This window comes from Cannabis sativa, chromosome 5 (genome assembly GCF_029168945.1).
Source record: "Cannabis sativa cultivar Pink pepper isolate KNU-18-1 chromosome 5, ASM2916894v1, whole genome shotgun sequence".
In the NCBI taxonomy this organism is placed as follows: Eukaryota; Viridiplantae; Streptophyta; class Magnoliopsida; order Rosales; family Cannabaceae; genus Cannabis; species Cannabis sativa.
Window position 1 is genome coordinate 47,848,437 of NC_083605.1, and position 11,744 is coordinate 47,860,180.

Here is an 11,744-nt window from a genome sequence, read left to right on the forward strand (position 1 = left end):
TAAGGGTTTAGGAAAATCTTACATTGGTTGCAGCGGAATATAATGATTCCTTCCGCTCAAATCTCTAACCCTTGTTCCTTTCTGTCGCAGAGTATTATCAAGATTTGAGCCTCGATCTCTTTCTCTCATTCGGGTTTAGTTACCACCGTCTTACTCACTATGATTGAGTACTTGACTTGCTATGTGTGGGCATGACACTCTTTCACTAAGGGTTCGGATATGGAACAACTAAGGAGGTGAAATCTCTATAGAAGGAACTCTCTCATCTACTAGTTGTTTGACATAGAAAACTATGTTTGATTTGGTTGAAGGCATCAACTGGATGAGTGAGAGCGTCATGTTCCTTTTATAGTGTTTCAACTAGGGCTTAAGCTGAATTATATGGATTAAAAAAGAATAAAATATTGGGCAAAAATTACTTCTAAGGTCAGCCAAACAAAGGACCAATCACTAGTTACAATTTTGCTACTTTATTTCAACCAGATATTCTTCTTTCAATAATACAATATTTTCCAAGTCAATCCTATAAGTGCTAAAACTATTTATTTAATAATTATGATTAATTATAAAATAAAATTGTCCTTTATATTATTTATTAATTAGACCATACAAAGTCTCTTATTTAATAAATTGACCCCAAAACCTTTTTTCTTCACAATTAAGCCTTTGCTTAGTGAAAATTCATAAATAAAACATAGTCTAATTTTAGAATTATAGTTGATTAATTAAAATCAATTAACTAAGTCTGCAAGCAGTAGTATCTCAACTAGTGAGGGGACCATGGGCCTATATATCTGAGCTTTCAATAAGTAAATCTAGAATTTACCAAGTAAATTCTCTAACTTATTAATTTCGCCTTGCGCCACTATAGATTTGGAATTGAATAGCACTCTCAATTATATAGAACGCTATATATGTACCACGATATAGATACGCTATGATTATCCATTGTTATAATCCTAATAGTTAAAGATCCTCTATAGATGATCTAAACTGAATAGGGACAAATTTACCGATCTACCCTTCAATGTACTTTATCCTTAAAACACTTAGCTACCTTAAATGTTATTTCAGTAAACTAATATAATTACTGAAATGAGATCTCAATAATTTATCTCTATTCAACCAAGCTTAAAGGAAATCATCGTTTCACTTCTAAATACTTATAGAAGCTATAGATTCCATATCTATTATCAGCGCTCTCACTCAATTGAACTACCATGTTCCCAAGATGTAAATATGTGCCAAAACCATAGGTTAGCATCCACCAATAACTTGAAGAACATAAATAATACAACTAAGTTGAACCTAACCATATCAAGATTAAGATCCATAGACCTAAGATATTCATATTGACTTATAAAAATATAACAGTAAGTTTTTGATATCTTATCCAAGATCAATATCAGTCCCTTCCAATGTATTCTACATACATTTGATACTTGTAAACTTTTCCAATGCACAGGAAAGGGAATAACACTTATCTAAGGTGTAAGTATACATTATCGTCGATTATAAGGTCAGTCTAAATCAAGTGAAACTGATAAATCATGGGAATTAAACTTTTGAACATATAATCATGATTATATTCCACTGTGCTGACGATACTATAATCATGAACAAATATACACATATTTATATATGTTCTGGACTTAATAGAATTTATACATTAAATATAATAATGAAATAAATCATGTGAACCATGCAACATAAAAGCGATTTCTGATCTTTTATTAATTAGTAAATTTGATTATATTGAAATGAGTTTTATTTAGGGAACAAAACCCAACAAACTCCCACTTCCACTAATATAAAGCAAAAAGTACATTTCAAATAATCTCAACACCTTGATATCCAGATCAAGTGTAGTATGTAGTACTCTGTCTGTAATAGGATCTGACAGATTGTATTCAATACAACCTTTCTCCACCACTACATTTCCTTAATCACAAAATTCTTGATATTGTGAAATTCCTCTTTATATGTCTACTTCTCTAGGGATACTCGATTCTTTACTTTTTGACAACTACATTTGTGTTAGTTAGGAAGTAACACTAGTAGTTAATAAATTGTAGGTATAATGCCAAAAATTGTATAGAACTTTTGTTACGAAATTTATAAAACAATACGCAAGTGCACACAATCAAGTAGTAAACTCACGAAAGTGAGGTCGAACCACAGGGAATTGGATTAATTACCACTAAATTATACTTATGATTCTATTTGGCAAATCAATACTTTTTAAGATTTAAAAAGAATAAAAGTACTTCAAGAAACTTAAAGAAACAAGTGAATATTAATCAAGATGAGACATTGGTGAGGAGAATCCTGTTGTTTGTTTACCCAATTGTTAATGCCTAATTGCTATCCTTTTCTTGATGTGAATGACAGGTTATAAATTAACCTAACTCTTTTTAGATCTTTTAGGTTCTAAACCACATGTTCTCTAATTAATCTCTTAATTAAACTAACATGAAATCAGCATTAAGTAATAATCTAATTGTCACATAAGTCATGTAAATACTCCCGTTTCACATAGAACCTCGATTATCCAACTTTAGCATTCTCAATTCTCACTTTTCAGATTTTAAATTGAGATCATAGAACATGTAGAAGGTGATCAAGCTTACACATGATATTAAACACAAATATAGATAATTTCACAATCAAGATGGAGGAATGGCAATTATTTATTAACTAGGCAAAAACTTTAAACAACATTCATCATCCTCCCTAAATGGGAAATTTAGCTCATAACAATAATAAAAACATCCATGATTAATTTTGAAACAAAACTAGACATAAAAGATAAAATAGAGGGTAAAAGAAAGAAACTAGATGGTGATATCGCTCCGGGTCTTCAAGATCACTTCCTCTCGTCTTTCATTCACTTTTCAGGCCTGTTCTTGCTTGCTTTGGCCTTCTGAGTCGTGCTCCTTATATAGGAATGAAAGGTGTGCTTCCAATTGGAAAAAAATCTGAATTAGGTCAACAATCTTGATTTTCGTACCTGGTCGCGACCAACTTAAGGGCTGGTCGCGACCACAGGCAATACTCGAAAAATGGAGTTTCTGCCAAATCACCCTAGTTACGACCATGGTCGTGACCAGATAAAAGGGTCGTGACTAGGCTTCCTTCTGGTCGCGACTATTGACTCCTTTTTAGCAGGTTTGGCCGAATTTTCACCAGTTTGTCCCGTCTTTCTGTCAATTGACTGAATCTAAACTTTAATGCCCCGGGAACCTAAAATAAGAAAAATCAAGCGTAAAACCGCTCCAAAAGATACCAATAACCGAGAAAAGGCTTAACTATTAGACCCGAAACATAGACTAAATATAACCTAACAAAATTTCCCCAAACTAGACTCTTACTCGCCATCGAATAAGATAAAGAAAAAAAAACTACTAACTACTCTATCAGATAATCACAATACTGTTGCCTCATGTTCTGTTTTCTTCCTTGCGCAAACTAGAATTTCAATTCCACCAACTCTAACAATTAATTTAGATGCTCAATTTATAACACAATGCATAAACACAAGATGTATTCACAATCGAAACAATGTTATAAAATTTTTACTCTTTCCAACTGTTCCACAACCTGATAGCTCATAAGCTTGCATGCTTACATCGCTCCAGTAATGTTGACAACATCCTTTTGGAATCAATAGGGCTTTTTGAGGCTTAGAACATATGGCTTAGATATTTGGAAATTTAAAAAAAAAATAGTTTTGGCTAAAGATATCATAAGCACACAAACAGAACCCACACGCTTCTTGTAATTTCAAATAACCCCAAAGTGTTCCCACATTAACCATGATTTAGAAAAGATATATATATTTTATTTCCCAACGTCTCTAAAATTTTTTTCTTTGAATAATTTTTTTTTCCACACATTTTACTTTCTTGTGTGTTTTTTTTTCTTTTCTTTTCAATGACATTGAGTTACACACTTTTCTTTATTCTTTTTCTCAATCTTGCAAGTTCTTCTCCCTTCTATCATTTTTCTCACACTAAGTATTTTTGCTCTCCCAAACTAATTGCATAGATTATGATATCGTGGATAAAATGGTGAAGACAAAATTAACAGTGTGGATACAATTTTCGGTTCAATAGCTGAAAAACAAAACAGGTTTAGGCTCAAGAGGGTTAACTAGGGATAATAATTTCATGGTAGGCTTGAAAGGCTCAAACTATCCAACAAATGCCTAAATCATATTCCTATTGAACATTGTCAAGGATTTCGCCTCAAAAGAATAAGACATGCAAGTTCTAAGCTATCCTGTTGATCTTATCACAAACCATAGTAAAACAATTATAACATTTTTCACAGATTATCCAATTGATTCATACACAGGTTTTCCAAGCATCCAAACTAATCCAAAGAGTTAACAGAATTAAGCACATAGTTATTTTGCAATTTCAGAGCACATTACATTAAACAACATCACACAATTATCTTCTAGCTTATTGCCATTCCTAACTAAAACATAAAAATTGAAGCAGAAAATGAAATTTTTTTAAATCTTTCCCCCAAACTAAATATTACATTATCCCCAATGTGTACAATAAAACGCAAAGGTGAGAGACTTACCTGAGACCCTTTCAAAAAGGGTTGTGTGGCGGTGGCTGATCATACGGATAAAACCGAGGAGGTGGCGCCAAGTAATTCGGGTCATCAATCCCGATGTTCATTCTGTTGATGAGAGAGTTGAGTTGATGAACTTGTCCCTCATCATGAATACTCCGTTGCACCATGTAGTTCTGCATGTGATTATTTTACTGAATTATATAACTCAGCTGTGCATGAGTATATTGCATCACCGAATCAATGGGCCCAAGCAGTTGTGGGGGCTCTTCCTCCTCTTCTTCAACACTAGGCTCTCTTTGCCGCCTTTGGCCTTGTTGTGCATCAATTGGGGGCTGTCCATAAGGATGAGGCTCTTTTAGCCTGTTGACCATGGTGATGTCCATTTTTCGTAGCGGCACCACAGTATTGTCATATTCAAGTTGTGGCACATCATACGCCCTGTAGAGTTCAGTGATGACACCCGCCAAACCAAGGCCACCACCCGTGGCTCCTTGAACAATTTGCTCGATGCTTCCTCGGATGACTTGTCCAATATTAATACTGTACCCCTTCATGATGGCGTACACATATTTGAGTCTATCCATTTGGACATCGGAGACATGTTTACTCGGTACCAACCGAGCACTCACAAAGTACAGCTAAGTTTTTGCCACCGGTTTTATTTAACATCTGTGACGAATATTGGGTGACCGGTCTTGCCCATCATTGTCATGGAATCTCAACCCCAGAAATCCCACAGTTTCCGCCACATCTACCATATCGAATTGTTCTTCCTCCTCAATAATTCGGAGGCGCTGTTCTTCCCTTGAGTAATCTGAGAAAGCAAACATAGCGTTGAAAGCATCAGCTGTAGCGGGAACCTTCTTACCCCGCACCCTTACCTCCCCATTCCTGCGCTCATGCCAATTGGCGAGAAATTCACATGCCTTGGTAACGTTGGCCCGGCCACTAGCATCCACAAAACTGCCCCACTTCATTCTTTCTATTTGGGCACGAATTGTTTCGAACCTTGGTTGACGACGCAAAGGATTTTCAGGGAATTCAATACCCCGATCATCAATGTAAGGCCTAACTTTGAGCCTCATACACCGAATGTGCGATGCCTAACTTACAAACTGGGTCCGATCGAAACCCGTAGATGGCGGGTTTGACGATGAACCCCCTTCTTCAATGTGCCTTGTTCTTTTCGGCCCCATAATATTAGAATAACAATTTTTTTTTTTCAAAATAATTCTAATTAAAATTGGGCAGCACCTCCCCTTAAATTTCTATTTTCCCGAAATTCAAAATACACCAGAACAATCCAGATAAAAATATACACAGTCCAAAATCACAATAAAAACCCAATAATCCCACTATCAACAAATAATAATCACTATTTTCACAAAAAATTCCTAAAAATCTTTATCAATTTCTCAAATGTAATAGAGAATGATACTTACAAACCCGAAGAAGCTTTTACTCCACCTCCATTGTTGAATATCCTTGAAAGCTTGAGGTTGAAGATGAAAAACAATGGTATTTTCGGATTTGGGGTGAAATTGATAATTTTTGGGGTGATTTTTGATGGAAAGTGAAGATTGATGAGTAAAATTGGGTTTTGGGATGAATTGGGATTGAGAAATTGGTAAAAAGATGAAAAGATTTGAAGAATGGTGATGAAATTTCAAATTTTCGAAGGGCTTGGGCGGCTGAGTGGTTTTTGAATTAGTTTAGAGTTGAATGGGGGCGAAAATAGGGTTTTTTTTTATAGAATTTTGCCAGTTAGTCGGGACGAGCCCATGGGCTGGTCGCGACTAGCTTGAATTCAAATTTTCATGGGTTTTTGGAAACTGCCGCAGTTGCGACCATGAAAAAGGGTCGCGACCAGCTTAAATGCTGGTCGCAAGTACTGGGACTAAAAAGATTCTGATGGTTCTGTTATTTCCCAGGTCGCGACTACCAAAAAGGGTCACGACCCAGGAACACCATGGTCGTGACCACTGAGTTCCGAGTCCTGAAAGAATTATTTTTTTTATTTTTTCACGTTTTTCACGATTCAACTGGAAAAATATAATGTGTGGTACTTTAGCAAAAATTTAAAATACTAAAAACACTAACACATAAACTAAAAACAATAGCAAAAAGTCTAAAAAATTAAAGAAAAAAACACTTGGGTTGCCTCCTAAGAGTGCTGTCTTTATCGTCATCTAGTCGGACGCTCAGTTGTTCGTTTTAGAGAGGCGCCAGAATAATGGCGGACTTGGCTTGGTGAATTTGACCTCCCAAGTAGAGCTTTAAACGTTGTCCATTAACCTTAAAGGTTCCTGGACCTTCTCCTTTCAGTTCTACAGCTCTATAAGGAAACACCTTGACCACGGTAAATAGACCCGACCATCTTGACTTTAACTTGCCAGGAAACAATTTCAACCTTGAATTGAAAAGTAACACTTCCTGCCCAGGTTGAAACTCCTTTCTGACTAAGCTTTGGTCATGCCACTTATTTGTTATTTCCTTGTAAATCTTTGCATTCTCGTAAGCCACATTTCTGAACTCCTCAAACTCATTCAATTGCAGCAGTCTCTTCTGTCATGCAGCTTTCAAGTCCATGTTGAGGGTCTTCATAGCCCAAAAGGCCTTATGTTCTAATTCCACTGGCAGATGGCAAGCTTTTCCAAAAACCAATCAATACGGTGACATCTCGATCACTGTTTTAAATACTGTTCTATAAGCCCATAGTGCATCATCTAATTTTCGTGACTTGTCTTTTCTTTATCTATGCACTGTTTTCTCCAATATCATCTTTATCTCCCGATTAGAAATTTCAGCTTGGCCATTACTTTGTGGATGGTACGGTAGAGCAGTTCGATGGCGGACGCCATATCTCGAGAGGAGTGCTTCAAACTGTTTATTGCAGAAGTGACTTCCTTCATCGCTTATGATTGCTCGAGGAGTACCGAACCGAGTAAATATATTCTTTTGAAGGAAGAGAAGAATTGTTTTACCATCATTGGCTGGAGTTGCTACAGCTTCAACCCATTTCAAAACATAGTCCACAGCCAATAAAATGTACAAATTGCTAAAAGATGAAGGAAAAGGACCCATAAAATCTATCCCCCACACATCAAACAATTCTACTTCCAAGATTTCTGTCAAAGGCATTTCGTTTCTCCTTGAGATATTTCCTGTTCGCTGACAACGATCACATGCCTTTACAAAACTACTAGCATCCTTGAAAAGAGTAGGCCAAAAGAATCCGCTTTGCAACACCTTAGCAGCAGTTCTTGTGCCATTGAAACGTCCCCCACATGGTAAAGCATGGCAGTGGTTGAGAATAGAGTACATCTCCTCTTAAGGCACACATCTCCTAATTATTTGATTCGCACAGTGTTTGTAGAGAATTGGCTCTTCCCAATAGTAATGCTTTATCTTAGAAAAGAATTTCTTTAATTATTGACGAGATAGCTCAGGAGGAGTTATATTGGCATCCAAGAAGTTGACATAATCAGCATACCAGGGTACCATCAGATTTTCCCTCAAACTAAAGAGTTGTTCATCAGGAAATTGTTCATTTATTTGCACTTCTTTTGTATTCTAGCTCTCTTCTAATTCTAGTCTTGACAGATGATCTACTACAAGATTTTCAGTTCCCTTCTTATCCTTTATCTCTATGTCAAACTCCTGGAGTAGAAGCACCCACCGAATCAACCTTGGCTTTGCATCCTTCTTGGTCATAAGGTACTTAATTGCTGAGTGTGGTCCGTGTAAACTATAATCTTATTCCTAATTAGATAGGGGCGGAACTTATCACAAGCAAACACAATTGCCAGCATCTCTTTCTCTGTCGTGGCATAATTTAGTTGAGCATCATTCAGGGTTCTACTAGCATAGTAGATTGTATGAAACACCCTATCAACCTGTTGACCCAAGACCGCTCTGATTACGTAGTCACTTGCATCACACATCAATTCGAAGGGCAACTCCCAATTTGGTGAAGTGACTATTGGTGCTGAAATCAATTTCTCCTTAAGAACTTGGAATGCCTTCAAACATTCTTCCCCAAACTCAAAAGGAACGCCATTAACAAGTAAATTGGACAATGGTTTCGAGATCTTTAAGAAGTCTTTAATAAATCTTCGGTAGAAACCAGCATGACCCAAGAAACTCTTTACTCCTTTAACAGAAACTGGAGGAGGAAAATTCTCTATTGTTGACACCTTTGCTTTGTCCACCTCAATACCTGCTTTTGAGATCTTGTGTCCCAAAACTATCCCTTCTGTTACCATAAAGTGACACTTTTCCCAGTTTAGGACCAAGTTTGACTTTTCGCATCTGATTAACACCTTCTCCGAATTCTCAAGGCAGTGATCGAATGACGAACCAAAGACTGAGAAATCATCCATAAAGATCTCAATGCATGATTCTATTAAGTCCGAAAAGATAGCCATCATACACCTTTGAAATGTCGCAGGAGTGTTACATAGTCCAAATGGCATTCTCCTAAAAGCAAAAGTACCATAAGGACATGTGAAAGTAGTCTTCTCTTGATCCTCAGGTGCTATGGCTATTTGATGATACCCAGAGTAGCCATCTAAGAAATAATAATATTCTTGCCCCGCCAACCGGTCCAACATCTGATCAATGAAGGGCAAGGGAAAGTGGTCTTTCGGGTTGCTTTGTTGAGTTTTCTGTAGTCAATACAAATCCTCCAACCAGAACTTTTCTAAAAGGGATTAACTTATTCTTCTCATTCTTTACTACAGTCATCCCTCCTTTCTTAGGTACCACTTGAACTACGCTGACCCACTTGCTATCTAAAATAGGATATGCCACACCAGGATCTAGCCACTTTACGAACTCTTTTCTCACAACTTCTTTCATTGGTGGATTAAGTCTTCGTTGTGCATCAATAGTCAGTTTGGCGCCCTCCTCCATTAAAATTCGATGCATAACTGTAGAGGGACTGATTCCCTTAACATCACCCAATGTTCATGCAATGGCCTTATTATGTGTTCGGAGTACTTTAAGCAACTTATTAGTCTCCACATCCGAAAGTGAAGCTGATACTATCACTGGAAGCTTTCTATCTTCTCCCAAGAATTCATATCGTAGATGGTTAGGAAGCACTTTCAGATCTAACTCTGGAGGTTTCTCTATAGATTGTACAAGCTCTTTTGGTATTACCCCCAACTCTTCATAATACTTCCTGTTCAATGGCCCATAGGAATCAAGCCATTTGACATACTCCATTACCTCCTTTCCTTCTTGCTCAGTCAAGTCATCTTCAATTAAGCTCAATTCTAGAGGATCATCTATCAACTTTTTCTCATTCACAATGGTATCAATCAGATCAACAAAGAAACAGTTATCACTTGCCTTTGGAAAAGTCATCGCCTTTAACACATTGAAAACAACTTCTTCTCCTACTACTTGCAGCTTCAATTCACCCTTCTGAACATCGATCAAAGCTTGGCCAGTTGCCAAGAATGGTCTCCCAAGAATGATTGGGACGTTGTTATCTTCTTCCATGTCCAGAACAATAAAATCAGCAGGGAAGGCGAACTTGTCAACCTTGACTAACACATCCTCAATGACTCGCCTAGGATGAGCTAGTGATCGATCAGCCAATTGTAGAGTTACTGTGGTAGGCTTTCCCTGACCAAGCTGTAATCTTCTCAAAACTAACAAAGGCATCAAGTTAATGCTGGCTCCCAAGTCACACAGTACATTTATTCCTTCAATTCTTCCAATGGTACAAGGAATAGTGAAACTCCAAGGATCTCTGAGTTTGGGAGGGAGTTTCTTTTGCAGAATGGGGCTACACTCCTCAGTTAATGCCACTATTTCATACTCCTCCATTTTTCTCTTCTTAGATAATATCTCCTTCATGAACTTCACATAGCTGGGAATTTGTTCCAAGGCTTCAGCAAAAGGAATGTTGATGTGTAATCTTTTAAAGACCTCTAGAAATTTTGAGAACTGCTTGTCTAGATAGGTCTTTCGAAGTCTCTGCGGATAGGGTATCTTCACATGATGATCTATACTGATTGGCGGAGACTGTTGTTGTGGTGCAGGACTATCAGTAGCCTTCTTCTCTGTTGATGTTGGAGTTGGTGCCGGTTGATCTTTTATTTCTTCATCCACTGGTTGTACCATATCAGGCCCATCATATTTCTTTCCCTGAGGACGAGTTGCTATATGAGTTTCCAATTGCCCCATCTGAGTTTGTAAATCTTTAATGGAAGATCTAGTCTCTGACATAAATTGCAATAATAAATCTGTTTGAAGACCAGAATTTCCACTAGAGCTTTGTTGCTGAGTCTGTTTTTGGTTCTGTGACTGAATTTGATTTCTCTGTTGATAGAACCCACTATTCCTTCGATTTCCTCCTTGATTAAACCCATAGTTGTTGTTATTTTGAGAGTAATTTCCAATGGCTTTTTCTTCATCCATTGGCAAATTATTCACATCTTCCTAGCACTCTGCATAGGGATGAGGACCTCCACATAGCTCACAGACCACTCAAGCTTGTTTTGCTTGAATAGACATCAATTTTGTTAGGGCCTCTACCTGGGCTGTCAACTTGGTAATGGCATCCACCTCAAGCATCCCAGCCACCTTCTTTGTTTGGCTACTTTCAAATGGCCACTGTTGATTATTCAGGGCCATCTCTTCCAGCAAATCATAGGCCTCATTTGCACTTTTCCTCATAAATGCTTCACTAGTTGCTGCATATATAAGGGTTCTTGTGTTACCTACCAGCCCGTTGTAGAAGTTGTGAACCAGCATCCACTTCTCAATACCATGATGAGGGCACTTTCTGATGAGATCCTTGAACCTCTCCCAAGACTCATGGAGAGATTCATTATCCTGCTGGCAAAAATTGTTGATTTCTCCTCGCAACTTGGCAAACTTTGCTGGAGGAAAGAACTTAGATAAAAAATTTGTTGCCAAGTCATTCCATGTAGCTATGGAGTTTGGAGGCATGGAGTTCAACCAACTCTTGGCTCGTTCTCTCAACGAGAATGGAAACAGTCTCAAACGGATGGCATCATCACTAACTCCATTGACTTTAAAAGTCTCACAGAATTTCATGAAGTTTGCAAGTGCAAATTGGGATCTTCAGAAGGGAGTCCACCAAACTGGACTGAAGACTGCACCATTTGAAGTATGGG

At 37.4% G+C, this 11,744-nt stretch overlaps 1 non-coding gene across 1 annotated transcript; it reads left to right on the forward strand.

Annotated features, from left to right (window-relative positions):
- The first annotated feature begins 11,368 nt into the window (after positions 1–11,368).
- On the forward strand, positions 11,369–11,475 carry LOC115718204 (small nucleolar RNA R71). The gene has a single exon (XR_004011788.2). It is a non-coding gene; the product is annotated as a small nucleolar RNA R71 (small nucleolar RNA).
- Positions 11,476–11,744: the final 269 nt, after the last annotated feature.